At 44.1% G+C, this 26,053-nt stretch overlaps 1 protein-coding gene across 1 annotated transcript in view; it reads left to right on the top strand.

Annotated features, from left to right (window-relative positions):
- Positions 1–13,928: 13,928 nt before the first annotated feature.
- Positions 13,929–26,053, top strand: part of LOC124555905 — a 76,656-nt gene continuing 64,531 nt past the window's right edge. Inside the window, exon 1 of the mRNA XM_047129963.1 lies at positions 13,929–14,033. The gene's annotated coding sequence lies outside the window, so the exon portion shown is untranslated. The remainder of the gene's footprint in view (positions 14,034–26,053) is intronic.

Raw genomic sequence — 26,053 nt, 5'->3', positions numbered from 1 at the left:
CTCCCTCCTTCTTTGCCTTTATCGTGCTTCAGTTCTGTCTTGCTTGGACTATGGTTGTCAAGTTTATGGCTAGGCTGCTCCTTCCATACTGCACGTGCTGGATCCAGTCCACCATCATGGTATCCATTTGGCAACCGGTGCCTTCCCTAGTAGTCCTGTTGATAGTCTCCTGGTTGAAGCAGGGATACCCACCCTTTCTGTTCGGCGGTCCCAGCTTCTGGTGTCTTATGCAATCGCTGTCCGTTCCTCTCCCATACTTCCTATTCTGTCCTGTTCCAAAACCATGGACGCCACCCACCTGATTCCCGCCCTCGGACAGGTTTACCGGTTGGGCTCTGCTTTGCATCTCTTCACCGTGATTTTCAGCTTCCTTCTTTGTCCTGTCTTCCACGCTCCCTCCACCCACCTCCACCCCTGCTTGGTTAGTTCCTCAGCCCTGAATTCAGATGGATCTCCGCCAAGGTCCGAAAGATTCCATTTTATGGGAGTTTCGGGATGCTGCTGTTTTTTACACCGATGGCTCTAAATCTACAGATCATGTGGGATATGCCTTCACATCCTCTGTTGGAATGGAAAATCATCTGCTGCCACCTACATGTGGGGTGTTTATTGCGGAATTGATGGCAATTTCCCAGGCCCTTACCTTTATTAAACAGTGCCAACAAACAGTCCCAACACAACCGCATTATGTTATGTATGGACTCAATGAGTGCCCTTCTGGCTATTGACCCGTGATTTTCGCGCCATCCCTTGGTCTCTGCCATCCATGACCATCTCGCTGATATTCGCCATGCTGCTTGTTCCGTTGACTTCCTTTGTGTCCCTGGCCATGTGGGTATCCCAGGTAATGAGCTTGCTGATCGTTTGGCTGGGGGAGCAGTCACTTACCCCCCATTTTCTGTAACCCCTCCTGTAGCGGATTTACAGCTTGAAATCAAATCCCACTCCGCACAATAAGGGGCAACTCTTGGGAAGCTACCTCCCTGTCTAATAAACTTCATGCGATTAAGGTGACACGAGGCCCATGTCATTCTTTCTTTCGCCTCTCCCGAAAAGACTCGACCACACTGTGTCATCTCCGCATTGGCCATACAAGGCTGACCCAGTTTTCTTTTGCGTGATGAGCCAACCCCACTTTGTGATTGTGGAGCCTTCCAGTCAGTAGCCCACATTTTGGTTGAATGCCCCCTTCTTCTGGCTCTGCGTGCTAAGTACAGACTCCTCTGCACTTTACCTTTGATGTTGGCTGACGATTCCTGGATGGTCGAACTGGTTCTCGGTTTCCTCTGGGAAAGTGGTTTTTATTTTCAGTTTTAAGGTTTTTAATCTTTCTCTGGTGTTGGGGCAGGGCGGTGAGTTGGGGTATCTCCCACTGTAAGCCGTGTTTGGAGATTCCCGACTCCCCTCCCTGGTTGAGATCCTCTTTTCTTCCCCTTTAACTCTGTTTTTATCACTGTTTAGGATTGGTTAGTCTCCTTTTCCCATACGCACTTCTACATTCTAGCGGTTGCACACTTTTAAGTCGCAGGTGGTCTTGCCTCTACCGCTTCAGAGGTGGGATATTTCCTGCCTCTAGCATAGCGTTGGGTTTGCTCTCTTGCTGACTTGCTGTTTTTACCATTGACGACGTGACTGCACTTTTACATTTTTTAGCCTTTTCCCTTTTATCTTTCTGACTTTTCTGAGATGTCACACTATCGGGATCGACCACATTTGAAACAAGGGACTGATGACCTTGCTGTTTGGTCCCACCAACCCCAATCAACCAACCAACCATCCTCCCGGATAAATGGACACAACCTCCACAAAAATTTGGCAAGTCAGGTGTTTGGTATCAACTTGTTTCTAATCCACCATGATTTCAGCTGTCATAGATATGGAGTAACACATAGATGATAGATGTAACAGTGGAGATGGGGTCCAGCAGAGGGTGAACGCCAATCAGGGATACTTCGAACCACAAATAAACAGAAAGTTGAAAGAAACTCAGATTTCGTGAGGTTACACCATAAGAGGTAAAACTAAATGTGCAAATTTTTCAAGTGATCTTCTGCAGAACAAAAAAATGCTTCAAATGGCTCTGAGCACTATGGGACTTAATATCTGAGGTCATCAGTCCCCTAGAACTTAGAACTACTTAAACCTAACCAACCTAAGGACATCACACACATCCATGCCCAAGGAAGGAGTCGAACCTGCGACCGTAGCAGTCGCGCAGTTCCGGACTAAAGTGCCTAGAACCACTCGGCCAAACCAGGCAGTGCTGCAGAGCAGCTCATGACATCATCATCCAGATAATTAAAGCAAACTGGGACAGGCATAGTCAATTGCTCTAAAAATTCTTGGAAAATAGCAGGAATGCTAGCCACACCAATAGGAGGGTGCAAATATTGATATAAACCAAAAGGAGTATTCAATACCAGAACTCACCAAGACACTTTGTCCACAGTAACCAGCAGATATGCTTTTGACAAATCAATTTTAGAAAAGTACTGGTCACCCAATATTTTTGACAACGGTTCCCCCTTGCATGGGAGAGCATATGTATCCACAATCGACTGTGCATTGACAGTAGTACTGAAGTCGCCACAGAGGCGAAGTTTCCCTGACAGCTTCTGAACTACAGTCAGCAGAGATGATCATTCACTATCTATAACACATTGCACCAACCCTAGAGATTGAATTCTATCCAATTCTGCTTTCGCTTGAACTTTCAGGGCAACAGGAATAGGACGCGCATGACAAAAATGAGGCAGATACATGAATTTCAACAAAATATGAGCAGAAAATTTTCAGCATATGCTACACCTTCCAAAAACAAGCCTAAAAACTCCTCACACAGTTTTTCCGATAGAGAACACTGTACCTGATTGGATATAAGGTGAACTGTGCCAGTGATAGAAAATTTAAATGCTTGAAATGTGAAATGTGTCCATCCTGAACAAGTTCTCAACACCAGCATCATCAACCACCAAAAATTTAATGGAACTCCAGTACATTTTGTGGTGCATACTTGTATGTGGGAATGTGTTGTTTTATTAGTTTATGTTGTATGGCAAGTTGTTGATGTATTATTTTTGCTACATTGTCATGTCTTCTGGGGTATTCTGTATTTGCTAGTATTGTACATCCACTTGTGATGTGATCTACTGTTTCTGTTTGTTGTTTGCAAAGTCTGCATTTATCTGCTGTGGTATTGGGATCTTTAATAATATGCTTGCTGTAATATCTGGTGTTTATTGTTTGATCCTGTATTGCTATAATGAATTGTTCCATCTCACTGTGTATATTGCCTTTTGTTAGCCATGTGTTGGATGCGTCTTGATCGATGTGTGGCTGTGTTAGATGATACGGGTGCTTGCCATGTAGTGGTTTCTTTTTCCAATTTACTTTCTTTTTATGTGTTGGTATGCGATCTAAAGGGTTGTAGAAGTGGTTATGAAATTGCAGTGGTGTAGCCAATGTATTCATATGACCGACTGCTTTGTGTATTTTGCTAGTTTCTGCTCGTTCTATAAAGAATTTTCTTAAATTATCTACATGTCCATAATGTAGGTTTTTTTATGTCGATAAATCCACTTCCTCCTTCCTTTCTGCTTAATTCAATCTTTCTATTGCTGAATGTATGTGATGTATTCTATATTTGTGGCATTGTGATCGTGTAAGTGTATTGAGTGCTTCTAGGTCCGTGTTACTCCATTTCGCTATTCCAAATGAGTAGGTCAATATTGGTATAGCATAAGTATTTATAGCTTTCGTCTTGTTTCTTGCTATCAATTCTGTTTTCAGAATTTATGTTAGTCTTTGTCTGTATTCTTCTTTTAGTTCTTCTTTAATATTTGTATTATCTATTCCTATTTTTTGTCTGTATCCTAGATATTTATAGGCATCTGTTTTTTCCATTACTTCTATGCAGTCACTGTGGTTATCCAATATGTAATCTTCTTGTTTAGTGTGTTTCCCCTTGACTATGCTATTTTTTCTTACATTTGTCTGTTCCAAAAGCCATATTTATGTCATTGCTGAATATTTCTGTTATCTTTAGTAATTGGTTGAGTTGTTGATTTGTTGCTGCCAGTAATTTTAGATCATCCACGTATAGCAGATGTGTGATTTTGTGTGGGTATGTTCCAGTAATATTGTATCCATAATTTGTATTATTTAGCATGTTGGATAGTGGGTCCAGAGCGAGGCAGAACCAGAAAGGACTTATTGAATCTCCTTGGTATATTCCACACTTAATCTGTATTGGCTGTGATGTGACATTATTTGAATTTGTTTGGATATTAAGTGTGGTTTTCCAATTTTTCATTTCTATGTTTAGGAACTGTATCAATTTAGGATCTACTTTGTATATTTCCAATATTTGTAGTAACCATGAGTGGGGTGCACTATCAAAAGCTTTTTGGTAATCAATGTATGCGTAGTGTAGTGACCTTTGTTTAGTTTTAGCTTGATATGTCACCTCTGCATCCATTATCAATTACTCTTTACATCCTCGTGCTCCTTTGCAACAGCGTTTTTGTTCTTTATTATTATTATTATTATTTATTTGTATAACATTTTTTATCAAACCCATACCCTGTTTAGCTAAGTAATCCTTGAATGTATAAAATGTATTGCATAACAGGTACTTTTCAGCTGTATTTTTGCAAATTCTTTAATCTCGTTTGGTAATTTATTGTACAGTTTTATTCTTGGGTAGAAAGTGCTGTTTTGAGTTTTATGTTTATTTTTTCTTGGTAAATGTAAGTTGAGTCTATCTCTTGTTGGATGGTCATGGACAGAGCTGTTTGTGCAGTAATTACCAATGTTATTTTTGATGTGTACAACTGACGGCTAAATGTATTCACATGGAGCAGTTAAAATCCCCAATGTTCTGAACAGATCTTCACAATGTGCTTGACTACTATTTTTGGTTATTATTCTTATGGTTCTTTTCTGGGGTTTGAAAATTGTGTTCATATTTTGTGCATTTGTTCCCCAATAAAGAATGTCATAGCTAAGAATTGAGTGTACATATGAATAATATGTAACTAAAAGACACTGCATGTTACACAGTAATGATAGGATTCTAAGGGCATAACATGCTGATGACATTTTGTTTGCAAGTACCTTTGTGTGTTCACACCACTACAACTGAGAATAAATAGCCATTCCCAAAAATTTTGCACTTGTTACACAGCCTAGAGAGGTAAAATCTACATTTAATTTAACATGGTCTTTTTTCCTCTCCAAACTGAAATTCATGACATTAGTTTTCTTCATGTTCAGTGTCACCTTATTGCTTATTGACCAATCATAAACTTCCTTGAGAGTTTCATTTGCTTTCTCAGCAAGGAGTTCTCTTGCTTTCTCAGTGACTATAATATTGCTGTCATCAGGGAAGAGCCCCCCTGCGGGTCCGGGGTAAGAATAGGCCTGAGGTATTCCTGCCTGTCGTAAGAGGTGACTAAAAAGAGTCTCAACCATTTCGGCCTTCAACGTGATGGTCCCTATTGGGGTTTGACCCCCATTTTTCAAAATTCTACAGAAGTACGAGCCTTTTGGGGAAGGACACCTTACGTGGTGTATCACCGGTCCTCAGTGCATTAAGACCTTGACACTCATCATCATAACGGCGTCGTAACTGCACCCACTGTTCATCAATTTGGGCCTAAACACCTGATGGGTTGCACAGGTTATGCCCGTAGTGTGTCCCCATCTGCACCTTCAATCATGATGGACTTTCCATGGCACGCGAAATCCAGCACAGTAGCTAGCCCATTGTGGTGGGGTCGTCATGTACCCTCTAGGTTGTAGCCCCTTGACAACACAGGGATTGTACTACCGGTACCTGAGCTGCACCCTCCCCACGTAAGACAAGGAGTAGATGCCCATCTACCTGGGGCATCAGGAATCCCGGCAATGGTCATCCTGCCAGGTGGCCCTTGCTGAGGCTGGGTGGTGCCTGTGGGGAGAGCCCCTTGTCGGAGTGGATGGTATTGGGGTGGACGTTTCGCAGATGAAACGTCAACATGAATCGGGGCACTCTGCGACCGCGTCTTCTAAGAGGAAAGGTTCTGTCTCTGGGTCTGGTCTTTCTGCCTTTCCCCTCTTGGCCACTCCCTGGGAAGAAGGACAGACCCACCGGCTTGGGGCGAAATACTTCCCCCGCTATTTAGTCTGTTCTCGGACCAATGGGGGATGTTCACCACCTCCAACCCCATGTTCTTTGTACAGCATATCAAGGATATCTTCGGAGAAATTGATGCTCTTAGTAAAATGTGTTCGGGGTCCATTCTCATAAAGACCACCTCCGCTACACAGTCGGTGGCGCTCCAGGCATGTGACCAACTAGGGGACATCCCAGTGTCCATTGTCCCACATCTGGAGCTCAATAGGACGCAGGGGATTATTTTCCATCGGGACCTCCTGCTGCAATCTGATGAGGAGCTCAGGGCCAACCTGGAGCGCCGTAGCATGCATTTCATCTGGCGAGTCCAGCTCGGCCCCAAAGATCATTGCGTCGACATTGGGGCCTTTATGCTCACCTTCGAGGGGGATGTTGTCCCGGAGAAGGTAAAGGTGATGTGCTACCAGTGCGATGTTCGACCTTACGTCCCACCTCCTATGCAATGCTTTCGATGTTTGCGCTTCAGGCACATGTTGTCCCGGTGTGAAGCTGAGCCCCTTTGTGGTGATTGTGGACGTCGTCTTCGCGAGGGACATACATGCACCCCACCACCTCAGTGCGTCAATTGTCCTGGCCTCCACTCGCCTAGGTCTTTCAACTGCCCCGCCTATCAGAAGGAGAAGAAGATACAAGAATTGAAAACCTTGGACCGTCTGTCTTACTCTGAGGCCAGGAAGAAATATGACCGCCTCCATCCCGTGATGTTGATGTCGTTTGTTTCGGTCGTTCCACTCCTTCTGCAGTATCCTCACCCCTATCCTGTCCCCCCTCCACCTCCTCACCCCATCCAGGGTCTATGCCTCCGCCTCCCACATCCCTCCCTTCCAAATCCTCCTCCCTCATGGCCCCTGCCCCCTCTGCCCCAGGGGCCACCCTTCCTCCTCATCCTCATCCTCGTCTTCGTAGTCCTGAGAAGCGATCCTCTTCTCAGGTGTCCATCGGGGAAACGTTACGGACCCCAGCTTCCGAGGTCCGGCGTTCAAAAAAGGACCCGGAGCGTGAGGACTTTCTTCGGGTCCAGACCCCACAGCTCACCATACCTGTGACTCATCGGTCTTCCAGGAAGACCTCCAAGAAGAAGTCTTTATCCCCCTCTCCACCCCGGTACATTTCGTCTGATGTTCCATCTGACAGCCGCTGCTCCCGGCCGTCTTCAGTTTCGCCAGGACGCTCGGCTGCCAGGCGCTTAGCAGGCCTGTTGCCAGCAGACAATGCTGCCCGTCCTGTGCAACCCAATAATGTGGCCGCAGCTGGCGACGACTCGATGGAACAGGATCCGCCTCCCGACGGTTGTAGTGATGTTCCCTCGAAACCTGGCCCTCCGCGGCCATCGAGGTGACCGGCTCTGCCCCCGTTTCGTTGCCCCTTTCTCTGACTTGTGATGGCTCTGTTACATTGGAACATAAGAGGTATTCGATCTAATTGGGAGGAATTAAAACTGCTCCTCCGCCTGCACTGTCCGCTCGTCATTGATCTCCAGGAAACGAAGTTACGCCCAACTGACCGTATTGCTTTTTCCCACTATACCTCCAAACGATCTGACCTAACCCCTGTGGACTGTATTCCAGCTCATTGTGGGGTCATGTTGCTCGTTTGGGACGATGTCTATTACCATCCCATCCCATTGACCACCCCACTCCAAGCAATAGCTGTCTGTATTACTCTTTCTGCCTTTACTTTTTCTGTTTGTACTGTCTACACTCCATCGGCATCCGCAGTTAGTCGGGCTGACATGATGCACCTGTTTGCTCGGCGTCCTCCGCCGTTTTTATCGTTTGCTAACTTCAATGCCCATCATCCTGCCCATCATCCCCTTTGGGGTTCTCCTGCATTCTGTCAGAGAGGCTCCCTCTTGGTGGATGTTTTCAACCATCTCAATCTTGTCTGCCTCAATACTGGCACCCCGACTTTCCTCTCGGACTCTACTCATACCTACTCCCACTTGGACCTCTCGATCTGTTCTACCAATCTTGCCCATCGGTTCGAGTGGTATGTCTTTTCTGACACCTATTTGAGCGACCAATTCCCCTGTGTTGTTTGTCTCCTGCACCACACCCCATCCCCACTTCCCTCGAGCTGGAACATACCAAAAGCTGACTGGGGACTTTACTCCTTCCTGGCGACCTTTCCAAACCAAGATTTTCTCAGCTGTGCCAGTCGGGTTGAATACCTCACGGCTGTTATCATCAATGCTGCCAAACGTTCCATTCCTCGTACTACCGCTCTTCACGTCACGTTTCAGTCCCCTGGTGGAATGAGGCTTACAGAGATGCTATCTATAATCTACGACCTGCTTTACACACTTTTTGCCGCCATCCTACGCTGGCGAATTGTATTAATTACAAACGACTCTAAGCGCAATGTCGTCGAGTCATCAAAGACGGCAAAAAAGCTTGTTGGGCCTCTTTCACAAGCTCCTTTAACAGTTTCACTCCCTCTTCTGTCGTCTGGGGTGGCCTACGCCGGCTGTGGGGCATTAAGGCCCACTCCTTGATACCTGGCCTGACTTCAGGTAATGAGGTACTTGTAGACCCTGTGGATGTCTCCAACGCCTTCGGCCGCTTTTTTGCGGAGGTTTCAAGCTCCGCCCATTACCGCCCTGCCTTCCTTCCCAGGAAAGAGGCAGAAGAGGCTCGGCGACCTTCCTTCCGCTCGCTGAATCTGGAGGATTATAGTTCCCCCTTTACCATGCGGTAACTCGAACGTGCACTTGCACTGTCCCGGTCCTCTGCTCCAGGGCTAGATGCCATTCACGTTCAGATGCTGACACACCTTTCTCTGGCAGGCAAATGCTTTCTTCTTCGTACCTGTAACCGCGTCTGGACCAAAGGTCAGGTCCCCACGCATTGACATGAGGCCGTCGTTCCCATACCCAAGCCCGGGAACGATAGACACCTTCCTTCTAGTTACTGCCCCATTTCTCTTACAAGCTGTGTCTGTAAGGTGATGGAGCGCATGGTTAACGCTCGGTTGGTTTGGATTCTTGAATCTCGACAACTACTTACTAATGTTCAATGCAGCTTTCGTCAACGCCGCTCCGCTGTTGACCACCTTGTGACCTTGTTGACATTCATCATGAACAACGTTTTGCAAAAGCGCCTAATGGTAGCTGTGTTCTTCGATTTGGAGAAGGCTTATGATACCTGTTGGAGAGGAGGTATCCTCCGCACTATGCACAGGTGGGGCCTACGTGGTCACCTGCCCCTTTTTATTGATTCACTTTTAACAGATCGAATGTTTAGGCTACGTGTGGGTTCCATATTGTCCGTCTTCCTCCAGGAGAACGGAGTGCCTCAGGGCCCCGTTTTGAGCATAGCCCTTTTTGCCATAGCGATCAATCCCGTTATGGATTGCATTCCACCGAACGTCTCCGGCTCTCTATTCGTCGATGACTTCGCGATCTACTGCAGTGCCCAGAGAACATGCCTCCTGGAGCACTGCCTTCAGCGTTGTCTTGACAGCCTACATTCATGGAGTGCGGCTAATGGCTTCCGGTTCTCTGAAGAGAAGACGGTTTGCATCAACTTTTGGTGATATAAAGCATTCCTTCCACCATCCTTACATCTCAGTCCTGTTGTTCTCCCCTTCATGGAGTCAACAAAGGTTTTAGGGCTCACACTGGACAGGAAACTTTGTTGGTCTCCGCATGTCTCTTATTTGGCGGCCCGTTGTACATGTTCTCTGAATATCCTACGTGTTCTTAGTGGTTCATCTTGGGGAGTGGATCACACTGTCCTGCTTCACTTATATCGGTCCATAGTCCGATCAAAGCTGGATTATGGGAGCCTCATCTACTCGTCTGCTCGGCCATACCTCTTACGCCGTCTCAACTCCATCCGTCATTGGGGGTTACGTCTTGCAACCGGAGCTCTCTATACCAGTCCCGTCGAGAGTCTTTATGCTGAAGCTGCCGAATTACCATTGACCTACCTGCACGACATACTGCTTTGTTGGTATGCCTGCCACTGTTGTCAATTCCCGACCACCCCTCTTATCAGTCCTTCTTCGACGATTCTCTCGACCGTCAGTGTGGGTTGCATGTGTCTGCCCTGCTGCCCCCTGGAGTCCGCTTTCGTCGCCTGCTTCGACAATTGGATTTCGCCCTCCCTACCACCTTCAGAGAGGGTGAGAGCCCAACACCACCTTGGCTCCAGGCTCCGGTTCACATTCATTTTGACCTCAGCTCACTCCCAAAGGAGGGTACTCCGGATCCAGTGTATTGCTCGGGGTTTGTCGAACTTCATGCGCGACTCACCGGTAACACTTTTATTTACACTGATGGCTCCAAAACTGATGATGCTGTCGGCTGTGCCTTTGTCGTCGGGGACATCACCTTTAAATACCGGCTCTTCGACCAGTTTTCCAGCTTCACGGCTAAGCTTTTTGCTCTCTCTCAGGCCGTTCAGTACGTCCGCCGCCACCGCCATTCTCCATATGTACTTTGCTCTGATTCACTCAGTGCTCTTCAGAGCCTTGGAGCTCCATATCCAGTCCATCCCTTGGTGCATCGGATCCAGCAATCCCTCCATTCTTTGCTGATGATGGCTCTCCTGTTAGCTTTATGTGGGTTCCAGGCCATGTAGGACTGCCTGGGAATGAGGCTGCTGATGCTGTGGCCAAGGCTGCAGTCCTCCTGCCTCGGCCATCCTCCCTTTGTGTCCAATCATCTGACATTAGTGGGGTTGTTAGAAAGAGGTTTGTGTCATTATGGTGGGATACTTGGTAGTCACTTCAAGAAAATAAGCTCTGGGCCATAAAACCGTTCCCAACAGCTTGGACAACCTCCTCCCGACCATCTCGGCGAGAGGAAGTCATTTTGGCCAGGTTTGTGGATTGGGCATTGCCAGTTTAGCCACCGCTACCTGCTATCTGGTGACCCCGCCCTGCAGTGCCCTTGTGGTAATGCATTGACAGTGCGCCATGTTTTATTGTTGTGTCCCCATTTTACTCAATCTCGTGTTGTCCTGTCTCTGCCCTCTACCCTACAGAAAATTTTAGCTGATGACGCTTGAACAGCTGCTCGTGTTCTTTGTTTTATTACTTTGACGGACTTATCCAAAGAAATCTAACTCTTTTAATTATTTTATCTGCGTCTTTGTAAGAACTTTCTTGTGTCCCCCCTCCCCTTGAGTTGTACCGAATTATGTGTGCACTTACATTTGTGACTCGGCACTAATGACCTCAGTAGTTGAACGCCCTAAAACCCTACAAAAAATAAAAAAAAATTAAAAAAAAGATTCAGGGAAGGTGATTTCTTCACCGTGAGTAACACTACTGGAAAAGTCATTGATGTATATCAGGAACAATATTGGTCCTAATATGCTACCTTGCGGAACCCCTATTTTAATGTATTTTGGTTCTGATAAGTGTTTTACTAAATGCTTAGATCTATTTGAAGTATGTGTTATCTCTACTCTTTTTACCGTATCTGTTAGGTATGATCGAAACCAGTCATTAGCTACTCCTCTTATTTCTGATGCTTCTAAATTATTTAATAGAATCTTGTGGTCGACAGTATCAGACACCTTAGAAAGATCCAAAAATATGCCAGTGGCACACTCATCTTTATCAAGGGCTTCAAGTACAACTTTTGTGGATTCTAATGTGGCCGACTCCGTATTTTTTGCCACTTCGGAAACCAAACTGAAAAGATTGTATTTATTCAGGTAATTCATTAATCTGTCTTTCATAATTGCTTCTATTATTTTTGAGAATGCCGACAGCAGGTAAATGGGCTGGTGATTGTCTATGTCTTCTGCATTACCTTTCTTAAGCAAAGGTACATTTCTTGCCTGTTTTAACTGCTCTGGAAATGCCCCTGATGTGAAGGATTCATTCATTATATTTTTTAAGGGGCCTTGTATAATCCCTATCCATTGTTTCAGTACACACATTGGTACTTCATCTAAGCCTACTGACTTTTTATTTTTTAGTTTCTGAATTGTTTTACTGACTTCACTCTCTGTGGTTGGAAGTAACATCGCCGTGTTTAGTGCAACATTATTTACAGGTGTTATGTTTATTTGGGGGAATTTTTGTCTCTGCAATACTTCAAATATGCTAGTTTACATAGTTTGCTAAGTGCTGTCAGTCATTTATTACTTTATCCCCCTCCCTTAGCAGTATGTTATTCTGCATTCCTATTTTTATAACATCCCAGACTGATTTGCGTTTATTCTCTGCATTATATATTATTTTATCATTAAATGACTTTTCTGCAGCAATCAGCCCATTCTTATAGATCTTTTTGTATCTATGACAGAAATTTAAGAATTCTGGATCATTGCGAATCTTTTTCATGGAACTGAGGTGTTTAAGTGTTTGGGAGCACTTCTTTCTTAATACTTGCTGTTATCCATCTGTTTTTGTGAGATGTTGATACAGACATGCATACTTTTGGAAATTCCTTTTCAAAGTTAAATTTAAACAATGTGGAGAATTTAGAGAATTTCATATTCACATTGGTTTCCGTATACACTTCATCCCATCTTTGTTTTTCTAGTTTTTTTGAAAAATCTTTTATTTTTATTTCTGATAGATGTCATTTGTAGGCATGTAGTTTAGGGAATGATTCGATGCCTGACATTACCTAGTAATACATGAAACACATCAAAGTAACACAAATAAATGTTTTATTCATAAACCTCTGAACAGTAACAGAAATAGGCCTCTCACGAATCCACACAATACGAGACACAGAACAATGAATGTAAAAAGTACAACTGGATAAACAGAGAGAGTCAGCTCTGCTCCATGCATAACGCCTCCCAGGGGCAGTCACCAGTCAGTAGTAGATAGACACGATAAAAAAGAAACACACACACACACACACACACACACACACACACAGACACACACACACTCACACTCACACAAATTTCAAGCTTTTGCAACCCAAGGTTGCTTCATCAGGAAAGACGGAAGGAGTGGGAAAGACGAAAGGATGTGGGTTTTAAGGTGAGTGCATACCTGTCCTTTTTTTCCCCCTAAGGTCAGTTTTTTCACTCCCGGGATTGGAATGACTCCTTACCCTCTCCCTTAGAACCCACATCCTTTTGTTTTTCCCTCTCCTTCCGTCTTTCCTGATCAAGCAACCTTGGGTTGCGAAAGCTTGAAATTTGTGTGAGTGTTCATGTGTTTTTTATTGTGTCTATCTACCAGCGCTTGGTAAATCACAGCATCTTTGTTTCTTATATAAAATTTTCCCACGTGGAATGTTTCCCTCTATTATATATGTCACATGCACTGGCAGCAGGATACAGCATTGTCACAGAGCTTCTCTCAGTGAAATCCTGTATCAACAACTAGCTGCTCTTTGTTGTGGTTCTTTACCTGGTTTTGCAAAATGTTATGACTGTTTCTGTATTATAGCTTGAATTTCATTTATTTGTAACTCAGTTAAAATGGCATCTGAAGGTAGGATTTCTTTTCACATTCATTATATTATGCGTGTTCCTGGATGTGAGGTCATATTGATGGCCAGTAATGCAGATGATACCAATTTGTTATTGAAAATTGATTGTTTACAATTTGTTTGCAGGTTAGAGAGAACAATGCTTTAAGGATGGCACAGATAGAATTACTCAAAATGAAACGAAAGTTTGATGCCTTGAGAGTTGTGGAGACAGAGAAAAAAATGATGGTTGCCTTGTTGCAGAGAAAGGATGATGACTTAAAAACTCTGAAAATCTTGCTTGAAAATGAAAGGAAAGAAAAAACGACTATAATTAATGAAAAGGAATATTTTGAAAAAGAAAAGCAGAAGAAGTAGAAAGAATTAATAAAGAAAATCTTAGATTAAAAGCTGAGCTTGACAAATTAAATGAGAGAATAAAATCTAATCAGTTTGGAGCAGCAGGTAAACCAGTAGCACATTAAACATATGTCATTCATAAATACCAAAGTTTCACCAACTTTATTTTACTTTGTTTCTACTTTGATTTATTTATTTAAATTTGAAAGTTATTTGATCAGTTAAATTTTGTAGATCTGTAATATTGACATACAGCTTGCAGATGAGATTACTTACTTGGGATCATCAGCACTTAATACCTCTTTTCTATGGTTTATCTCCTTCATTTGCGCCCCTTTGTTTCCTTCCTCTCTTTTACTTTTTATGCTGTCACTCTGTCCATGCCACTTGCTGTACCCTTCCCCCACCTCCCCACCCACCCCCACCCCCAGGAGGCTCATAACTCTTTCATTATTACATGCATGGTGAGCACGGCCCCCCAATCTATTGTAGTATCTCCATGCTTTCTCGTGCTGCAGTCTCCCATCTCCAACTATACTCATCTTACTTTCTCATGGAGGCAACCTTTAATGTTGACCTGGCTGTTGCCTAGGTTCTGCTTTATTTCCCTGATATCTTAATTTAATTATATTGCACCAATTTTAGTTCCCTTCTAGGTTTAATCTTCATTTTTAATTTTCTTCTGTAATGTGGAATAACTGGAGAACAACACTGTCAGTAGCATCCACTACATACAGTGTTAAAGATAATCTGTGCATAATAACTGCTTAGACTCATACATGTGCTTAAAAGCCAATGTGGTAGCCAATCTGACATGGTGGGGTCATTACATACCCTTTCAGTGGAGCCCTCTGACAACACAGGGATCACACTTCTGATACTAACTTTCCATGCATGCCAAGTAGTAGATTCCCAACTTCATGGGGCATCAAAACTCCCGGCAATAGTCATTGTGCCAGATGGCCTCTGCTGTGGATGAGTTTTGTCCATAGGGAGAGCCCTAGACTGGAGTAGGTGGCATCAGGCAGACACTTTGCACATCAGACATAGAAAATTAAATTGTCACAATGGCTGTTCTGATCTGGTTGTCTCATCAGAGAGGTCTAGAAATTTCAATGCAGACAGTTCCAGTTCCGCTGGCGAGAAATGTACTAAAGCCCATAAATAATAGTCAAAGTAGGTATGGTATCCACTGGAATATAAATGGTTTAAACACTGATGCTTCTAACAACAAAAGCTCCAAAATAGATGAATTGGAAATCATTCGGTCAGAATGTGCAAATGTTACAGATGCTTGTTTAAATGAGCACTGGTTTACAGAGGACGCAATTAAAATTCTAAACAATATAGGAAACTTCAGATTAGCAAGTAACTTTTGCAGAAGAAACAAGTCACGTGGAGGCTCATGTATACTTCTACATAGTGATACAAATTTTATGAGATGAGAAACTGTTTTTAATTATTTAAATGAAGAATGTGTGTTTGAGAGCTGTTTTGTAGAAATAGTGGACTCACTGACAAATATCATAATAATCTCAATATACAGAATTCCAGGGGCACCAACAACAGAACTATTTATATCTAAGCTTAAAATTATGCTAGAAGACCTTTGTAGATGAAAAAAAGAAAAAAATTGTAATATCTGCTGATTTTAGTATTGATATCATGTGTAATGGTAGCCACACTTTGATTCAATGACTTAGTAAAAAAATACGGTTTCAGATTGAATTTCCTTGAATCTACCAGAGACAATTGGAAATCAGCAACATGTATTGACAATGTTCTAACTAATTATGTATATGAAGATGTGTACAAATTTTGTCTAGATCAAGGTATTTCAGATCATTGTGCATTGTTCATTGAGCTGCCAAAGACAGACAGGAACATTTCACGTGTGAGAACCCATACAAGGAGGAACTTTAGCAAAGAAAACTTGCAAACATTTAGTGAGAAGCTAAAAGAGAAAACATGGCCTTTTGATCATTGTAACTCAAGTGATGAAAACTTTGAGAAATTCCTAAATAGCTGTCTTGGTGTGTCTAATGAAACATTTCCACCTAGACTATGCAGCAATAAAATAAAAAAATAAAGTGAATTACCCAGGGCATAAACATTTCCAGTGTAAAGAAAAGGCAACTGCACGGAGAAGATTTCACTAAATATGTTAGATTCTATAAAACCATATTTAGGAGTTGTCAGGGCAGCAAAACAACTGGCAGATAACAGGCTAATATTAAACCATAAAAATAAGACAAAGGCTGTGTGGTCAGTCATTAAATCAGAGTTAGGTGTTTAATCCTGTAACCAAGCAATTTCAAATATTGACATTGAAGGAAATACTATTGTAAAAAAATCCAACTCAAATAGCAGAGTACTGTAATTAATTCCTTATAAATGAAGCAAAGTCTGATGTAGATGTAATATATTGCCACAACAAAGTAAATCCCTTTGTCCTAGGTGAAACCTCTGAAAACTTTACAAAATTCTTAAAAGTTTCTGTGGAGGATGTAGAAAATGCTATTCTAACATTGAGAAAAAAATAAAAAAATATGCAGGTTGGGATGGAATACCCACCAAAGTTATTGAAGTGGTACACAATAAAATTGCAAACCAACTACCTCAAATAATGAATCAATGTTTTGAAGAGGGCTGTTTCCGAGAGGAACTAAAATATGCTGAAGTCAAACCACTCTTCAAGAAGGGATCAAGAGAGATCACAGGAAATTATCATCCTATCTCAATTCTCCCAGTCCTATCTAAAATATTTTATTTGAAAAACTTTCTGTTGAACAAATCCAAAACTTCATTGCAAAATATTCTGTTATTCTAAACAATCAGTTTGGTTTTCAGCAGGGGGAAAATGCTGTAGATGGAGGAAACAGTTTCATTGAGAAAATAAGTACATCATTAGACAAGAGAAATAAGATGGCAGGAATTTTCTGCGACCTCACTAAGGTGTTTGATTCTGTAAACCATACATTGCTTGTTTACAAACTTGAAAAATATGGCATTAGCGGCAGTGCCCTACACTGGCTTAAATCCTACTCATCCAACAGAAAGCAAAGAGTTAGTATTTCTTCAAATGGCATATATTATTTTTCTGACTGGAAAAAAAAAAAAAAAATTTCAGGTTGTTCCACAAGGCTCCATATTATGCTCAGTCCTATTTCTCTTTTATGTTAATCACTTACCATTAAATATCAGCTCCCCATCAGTTCTGTTTGCAGTTGATACTTCTGTCGTAGTTGAAGATCAGGATTCAGAAAAAAATGCCCAAATCTGTGATCAGTACCCTCAGTGCCCTAGAAACTTAGTTTCAGCTAAATGGGTGGAATCTAAACATATCTAAGACTCGCGTGATGCAGTTCAAAACCAAACAGTCAAAATGTGAGCATGCTAAGATTGTACACAACAACCAAGGTATAGAAGAAGTTGACTCAGTCAAATTCTTAGGTTTAAATGTAGATAAAAATTTGAGCTGGCAGGCACACATTGAATACCTGGCAAACAAACTGAGCAGCTTCGCATTTGCAATGCAAATATTATCAACTGCAACTGACATGGACACACAAAAAGTAGCATATACAAGCTACTTCAAATCCATTATTAGGTACAGTATTTTTTTGGGGGGTAACTTGACAAATAGTGCAGATACTAAAAAGACAGGAGAACAAATCATACAAAATATGTGCACTGCAAATCACAAACAACCACAATGACCAGTATTTAGAAAACTTAAAATATTAACTCTGCCATCCTTATACATTTATGAGATTATTATATTTCTGTACACCAGACATGAATTATTTGAGAGAAACCATTATGTCCATTCACGTGATACTAGAAACGAGAAAATTTTATGCTCCCCACTCACCACCTCAGACTGTATGCCCAGGGCCCTCAATACATGGGAATGAAAATTTGTAATAAATTAAAAGGGAACAAGTTAATGCAGATGAATTTAGACTCACTTAAAAGAAAGCCATATGAGGTACTGACACTGAAGTGTTAGTACTCAGTGGATGAATTCATGCAGGACAAACTGGAAATTTTTGAGCTGGACAATGTGTTACACGTTACAAGAAATATCCTTATAGTGTTATTATTTATTATAGTGCTATTATTTATTAATGTAACTGTTTTATAAATTTTTGACATGTCTCCTATATGCAAACCAAATGGATTGCAAATGTACATCATGAGATGAATAAAACACAAAACACAATTCCCCACATTGTCTACCTAATGGGCTAGACAGTTGGGAGCAAAACAATTTATTCAGTACCTGGTATGTACTATAGTAAATGGGAATACTGCTACAGTTAAAACACCATAATTTTTGTGTAGAACAAATTGAAGATAAATTTGTAGTTGACTCCCTCTGAGAAATGCACAATGGATCACTTTTAAGGCCACCTCTGCTGCACAATCTCAAGCTATTTAAACATGTGGACGACTGGGTAGCTTATCAATGACTATTCACTAAGCTGAACTCTGTCCTTGAGCTCTGGCAGGCTCATCAGTACTGACTTACTGCTGTGTCATCCTCAGTCAATGGGACTATTGGATGTGCAAAGGAGGGGTGTCAGGCCAGCACATGGCTGACCCAACTGTCAATTTTCATAACCTGGAACCGCTACTTCTAGGTCAAGTAGCTCCTCAGTTGGCATCACGAGGCTGAGTGAACATTGTTCCAGTCCTCCCACCGAGGAAAAATCCCAGCAGTACCGGAAATTTAACCCAGGTCCACTGCGTGGCAATCAGTACTCCTGACTACTCTCTATAGCCCCATGTAAATCTCTAATCTGGTCCAAGGAAACCTTACACTGTAGATAGTCAAGAAGCTATAGGTTACTCTCAAATGGCACGGTTTCCATTTTTTTGCATGTTCAAAAATGTCCAAAGAATAACCGAACAGATACAGCTGCTTTCATCTTAGTATTTGGAGCAAATCTCCTCCCAGAGGAAGTTAATCATGGTTTACAGGTGTGAAATGAAACATTATGTCCTATCACCCATGAGGTCCTTCCAATGCATATGCTTTGGTCATATGTCATCCCGCCACATACCTTAAAATGTGGCAACTTTAGATGGCCATTCCATGAAGAGCCCTTTAAACAACCACCTTTGTAAAAGGTTTTTAGTTGTGCTGAGTCACAGTCATGCAGTATTTTTTAAAAGGATAAACCGCCATTTGACTGTGTATTACTGTATTTTTCTTCTGTACTATCTATATTTCAGATATTATGCCATTATCAAGTGGAATGCTAAAAGTTCTTAGACAATTAACACATTATATATGGTGAAAAACCAGATATAAATAGATATGTTGACTGATGACCTCAGATGTTAAGTCCCATAGTGCTCAGAGCCATTTGAACTAGATATGATGCGTTAATGGTCTAAGAGCTTTTAGCATTGTACTCAATAATTATGCAAAATGTGAAATATAGGTAGTACAGAAGAAAAATATAGTAATTTACAGTCAAATGGTGGTTTATTCTTTGTGCTTCACGTGAAAAAAAAAAAAAAAAAAAAAAAAAAAAAAAACACTATCCTCCACATTCACTGGCTTGCCCAGATTTAAAAAAGTACAAAATATAAATAAATTGAGCACCAGTCATACATTGATGCTAAAAAAAAAAAAACATGAATACTTACATCCTGCCCTGCCCTTCTCTCATGGTTTCCATGGCCCCATCTTTGGGAACCACATCCTGTTCCCATACAAAGAAGCAGCTCCCTCCTCTAGCAGGGCTCCCTCTTGGGACCCCTTTCCCCAGAAACCCCAACATCAGAGGTTTGACACCAACTATTGGCTGGAGTTGCCACATCCTGGGGGTGCCAGAGTTGTCTGCCCTTCATCCTTATCCACAACTGCTGTGGATAAGTCCTCGTTGGCCGTTGTGGCCAAGCGCTTCTAGGCGCTACAGTCTGGAACCGCTATGGTCACAGGTTCGAATCCTGCCTCGGGCATGGATGTGTGTGATGTCCTTAGGTTAGTTAGGTTTAAGTAGTTATAAGTTCTAGGGGACTGATGACCACAGAAGTTAAGTCTCATAGTGCTCAGAGCCATTTGAACCATTTTTGATAAGTCCTCACAAGATTGTTAGTGACCAACGGTTGTGAAACAGAAGGGAAATATCAGGAGAAGGCCATTCTAGTGACTCCAGAGGCATCAGATCTCTCCACTCATATTGATATGGAGCAAATGTTAATCGATATGATTCCATCCCCACTGGTGACAGATAGTGATTCTGGGGCATAACTGATCATTCTGGCCCTTCTAGCCTAATCAGGACACCCAGCACATGATGATCTAATGAAACTGTAATGGATATTACTGTCACCTGCCAGAACTACATCATCTCATTTACTCATCTTCTGCAATTCGTGTTGCTCTATAACAAACATGCTTCACTGATGACTATTTCCCAATGCTGCATTGTTATCATGCCATCAATGAGTGAATTTCTGTTTGTACTACAGTGGAAGCAATTGCAGTGCATGTGAGAATGACCTCAGCAATCACTACCATCTCCAAGGCAGGCTATTATTTACCTTGAGATGACCAACTTAATCCAATAACTCCCCTCCCCCTCCCACCCTTTCCACCCTAAGGGGCTCATGGTTCTTTTGTGAGTTCGTGTGTGGTGCACATGAGGCCCCGAGCTATTGCAGCTCATTTTTGATTCCCTCGCTGCTTTTCTTTCTCCCTGCCCCCTCCCTCCCTATCACTGCTACTTCCCTGTGGCCACCTCCCTCCCCTCTCTTGGTGTTCTGCTTCATGTTGACCTGGGTGTTCCCCTGGTTTCCTGTATTGGTTGCAATTTTGTTCATTTTGCCTGTTCTTTAACACTTTTGACGTTACAGTCCCCCCTTGAGGTTTGACCCCCACTTCAAAATTTCCTGTTTTTATTGTGAGCATATAGGGAAAAACTCCCTCCCTAGCATCTACGGTGTGGATTCCTCTCCCCTCTCAGTTCCCCTCTCCCTTCCCCACTCTAGCCCCCTTCCACCCTGCTAGGTCACCAATACGTGTAGCCAGTCCGTGTGGTGGGGTTGTAATGTACTCATATGGCTGAGCCCCCTGACATCACAGGGATCACACTGCTGATACCTCAGCTGTTCCCTCCCCATGTGTGCCAAGGAGTAGTTGCTTGTCTTCTTGGAGCATTGGAACTCCTGGCAATGGCCACTGTGCCAGGCGGCCCTTGCTATGGCTGGGTGGCGCCCATGGGGAGAGCCTCTGATCGGAGTGGGTGGTATCAGGGCGGATGCTTGGCGCATGAAGTGTATCAAGCTGCAAAAATCTGGCCATTCTCACACAGCCGTCTCTTCAAATGTTGAAGGATCCTTAAATGCTGTCTTGTATGACCTGGCAACCTTCCTCTACCAGGCTACACCATGGGAGGAGGGCCAGGATCCCCGTCTTGCGCTGAAACCTTTTCCCCGTTACCTCAGCTGTACTAGGACAGATGGGGATACATTCACCACCGCAAAGCCTTTATTTTTGTGGAAAATATAGAGGACAAGTTTGGTGAAGTGGAGTCCATTAGTAATATGTGGTCAGTCTACCTGTTGATCAAAGCAGCTTCATTCATACTGGCTTTTGAGTGGGATACCCTCCCAGAGAAGGTCAAGGTTATGTGCTACAGATGTGATGTGAAGCTGTACATCCCTCCACCTATGCGGGGCTTTTGGGGCATATGCCTTCCCGCTGTACGGCGGACCCCTTGTGTGGTGACTGTGGCCACCTCGTCCATGAGGGAAGCCCTTGTGTTCTGCCGCCTGTTTGTGGTAATTGTGCTGACTGCCACTCCCCTCACTCACCGGATTGCCCGGCCTACAAGAGAGAAAAGACAACACAAAAATATAAGCCCCTGGATCGCATGTCTTACACTGAGACTCGCCAAAAGTATGAGAGACTCCATCCGGTGTCACTATCTTCAACTTTTGCCTCTGTTACTTCCTTTCCTCTTCCTCCTCCTCCTCCTCCTCCTCCTCCTTTCCCCAGCCCTGCCCCACTCTCACCTCCACCTACCCTGCCATTCCCATGACCTCTCGTCAGGGAGTCACCCCCACCACACCACTCCAGCTGAAGAAGTGCCCCCCTTCTTCGGCATCTGCTGGTGATCGGGCTCCCTCCCGGGAACACTCTCCCCGGCATCTCTCAGTCCAGAAGACTGTTACCACCACTCAGCCACAAGGCCCACCATCTGTGGGCCCCAGGGTCTTTTGGTACCTGTACTGCCCCTCTGTTCTGCCCTCCTCCACCTGAGGAGGAAGAAGAAGAAGAAGAAGAACAACAACAACAACAACATAAATACCGAAACAAGGCGTCCCTGGTGGCACAGAGGTGCCAACTCCCCTTTCGCAACCTTAATCTGACGTCTTATTTTTGGATGTGACCCCATTCTTGTCAGTGACAACTACTGACAAAGTGACCTGACATCCTCCTCGGCTCCTTCATGCCTACCTTGGACTTGTGCCACACGATCATCCAGTGGAATGGCAATGGCTACTATTGTCACCTACCAGAAATGCAACATCTTGTCTCCTCTTATTCTGCATTCTGTCTTGTTCTCCATGAAACACATCTCCATGGTGACCACTCTCCCACTTTACGTGGTTATCGGGCGTTCTGTCAGAACCGTGCTGGACCTGGGATAGTATGTGATGGGGTCTGCACTTTGGTTCACTCCGATGTCCTTAGTGACTGGATCCCCCTATGTACCACCTTGGAAGTGATAGCGGTTAGAGTGCAAACGACTCTGGCAATCACCATTTGCAATGTCTACCTCCCTCCTGGTAGGCCACTTGCTTATGTTGCACTATCCACTTTAATTCAGCAACTCCCGCCTCCGTTCTCCTCCTTGGGGTTTCAATGCCCACCATCCACTGTGGGGGAGTGTCACATCAACGGGTCAGGGTATCCTAATTGACCAACTTATCACGGACTTCGATTTGTGTCTTCTCAGCGATGGTTCTCCTACACACGTCAGTGCCACTCATGACACCTTATCTGCTATCGATCTCGCGATCTCCTCCCCTGCCCTTGTGGCTTCCCTATATTGGTGATGCCATGATGACCAATGATCTTTGTGACAGTGACCATTTCCCACTGGCACTATCGTTCCCCTGCTGCCGCCAGGCAGACAGGCCCCCATGTTGGGCATTCCGCAGGGCCAATTGGCGTTTATACATGTCTACTGCCTGATTTGACACCTCCCTCTCAAATTCCATTGATGTAGTCGGGCAAGGCATCTCTGCCGCTCTTCTTCATGCTGCTGGCACTGCTATCCTCCTATCCACAGGGCCCCCTCATCATTGGCTGCTACCATGGTGGACAAAGGACATCGCAGTCACTGTCCAGGCCCGCCGACGGGCACTGCAGTGATTTAAGCAATACCCCTCCCAGACCAACCTCCTCCCTTTTAAGCATATTTGTGCTAAGGCTCATTACATTATTAAGCAGAATAAAAAGGAATGCTGGGAGCATTGCGTTTCCTCTCTGGGGACGTATACCTCTTTATCACAGGTTTGGTCGAAGGTCCGTAGTGCTCTGGGCTACCAGCAACAGTCAACTGTCCAGGGTCTGTACATCAAAGGAGCTCTGTACACTGATCCATTGGTCCTCGCAGAACACCTTGCGACACACTTTGCGATGCCATCATCGTCCGCTTCCTACCCTCCTGCCTTTCTCCAGCAGAAACACAGAGTTGAACAGACCCCCCTCCATTTCATCCCGCACCATGTTGAGCCCTACAATGGTCCTTTCGCTGAATGGGAATTGGTGGAGACTCTTAGCTCTTCACAAGACACAGCCACAGGGCCAGACTCCATTCACAATCAGATGACTCAACACTTGGACTTTCCCCAGAGGCAACAGCTCCTAAGGGTCTTCAATCAAATCTGGCTCAATGGTGCTTTTCCATCACAATGGCAAGACAGTATAGTTATCCCCGTCCTTAAGCCAGGGAAAACCCCAACATCTCTCGACAGCTACCGCCCCATTAGCCTTACAAATGAGCTTTGTAAACTGCTTGAAAAGATGATAAACTCCAGATTATGCTGCATACTCGAATCTTGGGGCCTTTTGTCTCCACATCAGTGTGGCTTCCGGGGCAGGGCTATCTCCAACTGACTACTTACTCTGATTGGAATCAGCCATCTGACAGGCTTTTACTCACTGCCAGCACCTTGTCGCAGTGTTCTGTTACCTACATAAGGTGTATGGCATGGCTTAGTGCCATCACATTTTAGTTACCCTCCATGACTGGGGCTTCTGTGGTTACCCTCCGATTTTTATCTGCAAGGTTCAAGTTGACACTTCACCACAGGGTTCTGTGCTAAATGTCATGCTCTTCCTCACTGCCATTAATGGGCTTGTGACCTCTGTTGGGCCTCTGGTTACCCTGGCATTGTACGTTGACGATTTTTGCACCTGGCGCATCCAATGGGCCTCTATGTGGGCCACCACCCATGGCTTCCAGTTTTCCTCCTCCAGAATGCGGGTTATACATTTTTGTCGTCAACTCACAGTACACCCTGATCCAGAACTTTACTTAGGCAACCAGCTCCTTGATGTTGTAACACAGTCCCGTTTCTTGGGCCTTATTTTTGATAACAAGCTGACATGGCTGCCCCACATTTGCCACCTAAAGACCACATGCATGCGGAAGCTTAATGCTCTCCACCTCCTGGCCCACACATCTTGGGGTGCAGACCGTTCCACTCTTCCACTCTTCTCCTTCTTTACCATGGTCTGGTTTTGTCCAGACTCTATTATGGTAGTCAGGTTTATAGCTCAGCAGCTCCTTCCACTTTGAAACTTCTTGACACTGTCCATCATTGTAGGGTGCATCTCGCTATTGGTGCCTTTCGCACTAGTCCTGTTGATAGTCTCCTCACAGAAGCAGAGATTCCCCCTCCCCCCATACACACCCAACGGAGCCAACCCCTGGTTTCTTACGCAGTCACCATTCGCCAATTCCCTGGCCATCCTGTATACACTGTGCTCTTTGCCAATGAGGAATGTGTCCCTCCTAACACCTGCCCAGGGGTGGGATTGCCGGTTGCCATGCATCTCACTACCCTCTGCCGGGATCTCCATCTGCACTCACTGGACTGCACCCCATGTCTTTCCTCCCCCCCCCTTCCCCTCCCCTTGGATGGTACCTAGACCACGGATTAGGACCACTCTCTTCCAGGGTCCTACGATCTCTCTTGCTCCTATGGTTTACTGGCAACTTGTAAGTGCCATCCTTGCAGAGTTCCAGGGTGCCACCGACTTTTACTCTAATGGTTCTAAGACTACTGATAAGGTGGGATACGCTTTCACATCTCCTACCAGCATTGGGCACTATTTGTTGCCAGGATCATGTAGTGTATTTACAGCGGAGCTTCTAGCCATTTACAGGGCCCTCCTTTTTGTTTCTCAAGCCTCCCTCCATAGTGTTTTAATTTGTTCAGACTCCATGAGCAACCTTCAGGCTATCGATCGATGTTACTCTCATCATCCCTTGGTCTCTGCCATCCATGACCCTCTCTCTGCCCTTGAGCATGCTGCCTGTTCAGTCATCTTTCTCTGGGTCCCAAGTCATGTGGGAATCCCAGGGAATGAATTGTCTGACCGTTTGGCTAGAGAAGCAGATACTTACCCCCGTTTTCCTTTCACAATTCCAGCTGAGGCTATGCGAATCTATGTCAAATCTCTATTTGCCCAACAGTGGAATGTCATCTGGAGCGCTACTGCTCATAGTAATAAACTCCGCACAATCAAGGAGTCTACTGCAGTTTGGGGTACTTCTTTCTGCCCCTTTCGGAAGGAGTCCACTGTTTTATGTTGCTTACGCATTGGCCATGTGATGCCAGACTGGCGATATCTCACATATTGGCGCCATATTCCTTCTTTCGACCCTTCGCGCCAAGTATAGTCTTTCTGATTCCTTAAATTTAATATTAGAGGATTATTCACAGGTGATTGACCTGGTCCTCACATTCCTCCATGAAAGTGGTTTTTATTTCCAGGTATGACGTTCTCCTTTAGTCTTGGAGCATGGGCGGGTTGGTTGTGATTGGGACTTCTTTTGGAGTCTTCACGGTCTGTGATCCCATGACTG

This window comes from Schistocerca americana, chromosome X (genome assembly GCF_021461395.2).
Source record: "Schistocerca americana isolate TAMUIC-IGC-003095 chromosome X, iqSchAmer2.1, whole genome shotgun sequence".
Lineage (NCBI taxonomy): Eukaryota > Metazoa > Arthropoda > Insecta > Orthoptera > Acrididae > Schistocerca > Schistocerca americana.
The sequence above is the reverse complement of the archived record's forward strand: the minus strand, read 5'-3'. Positions and strand labels throughout refer to the sequence as shown.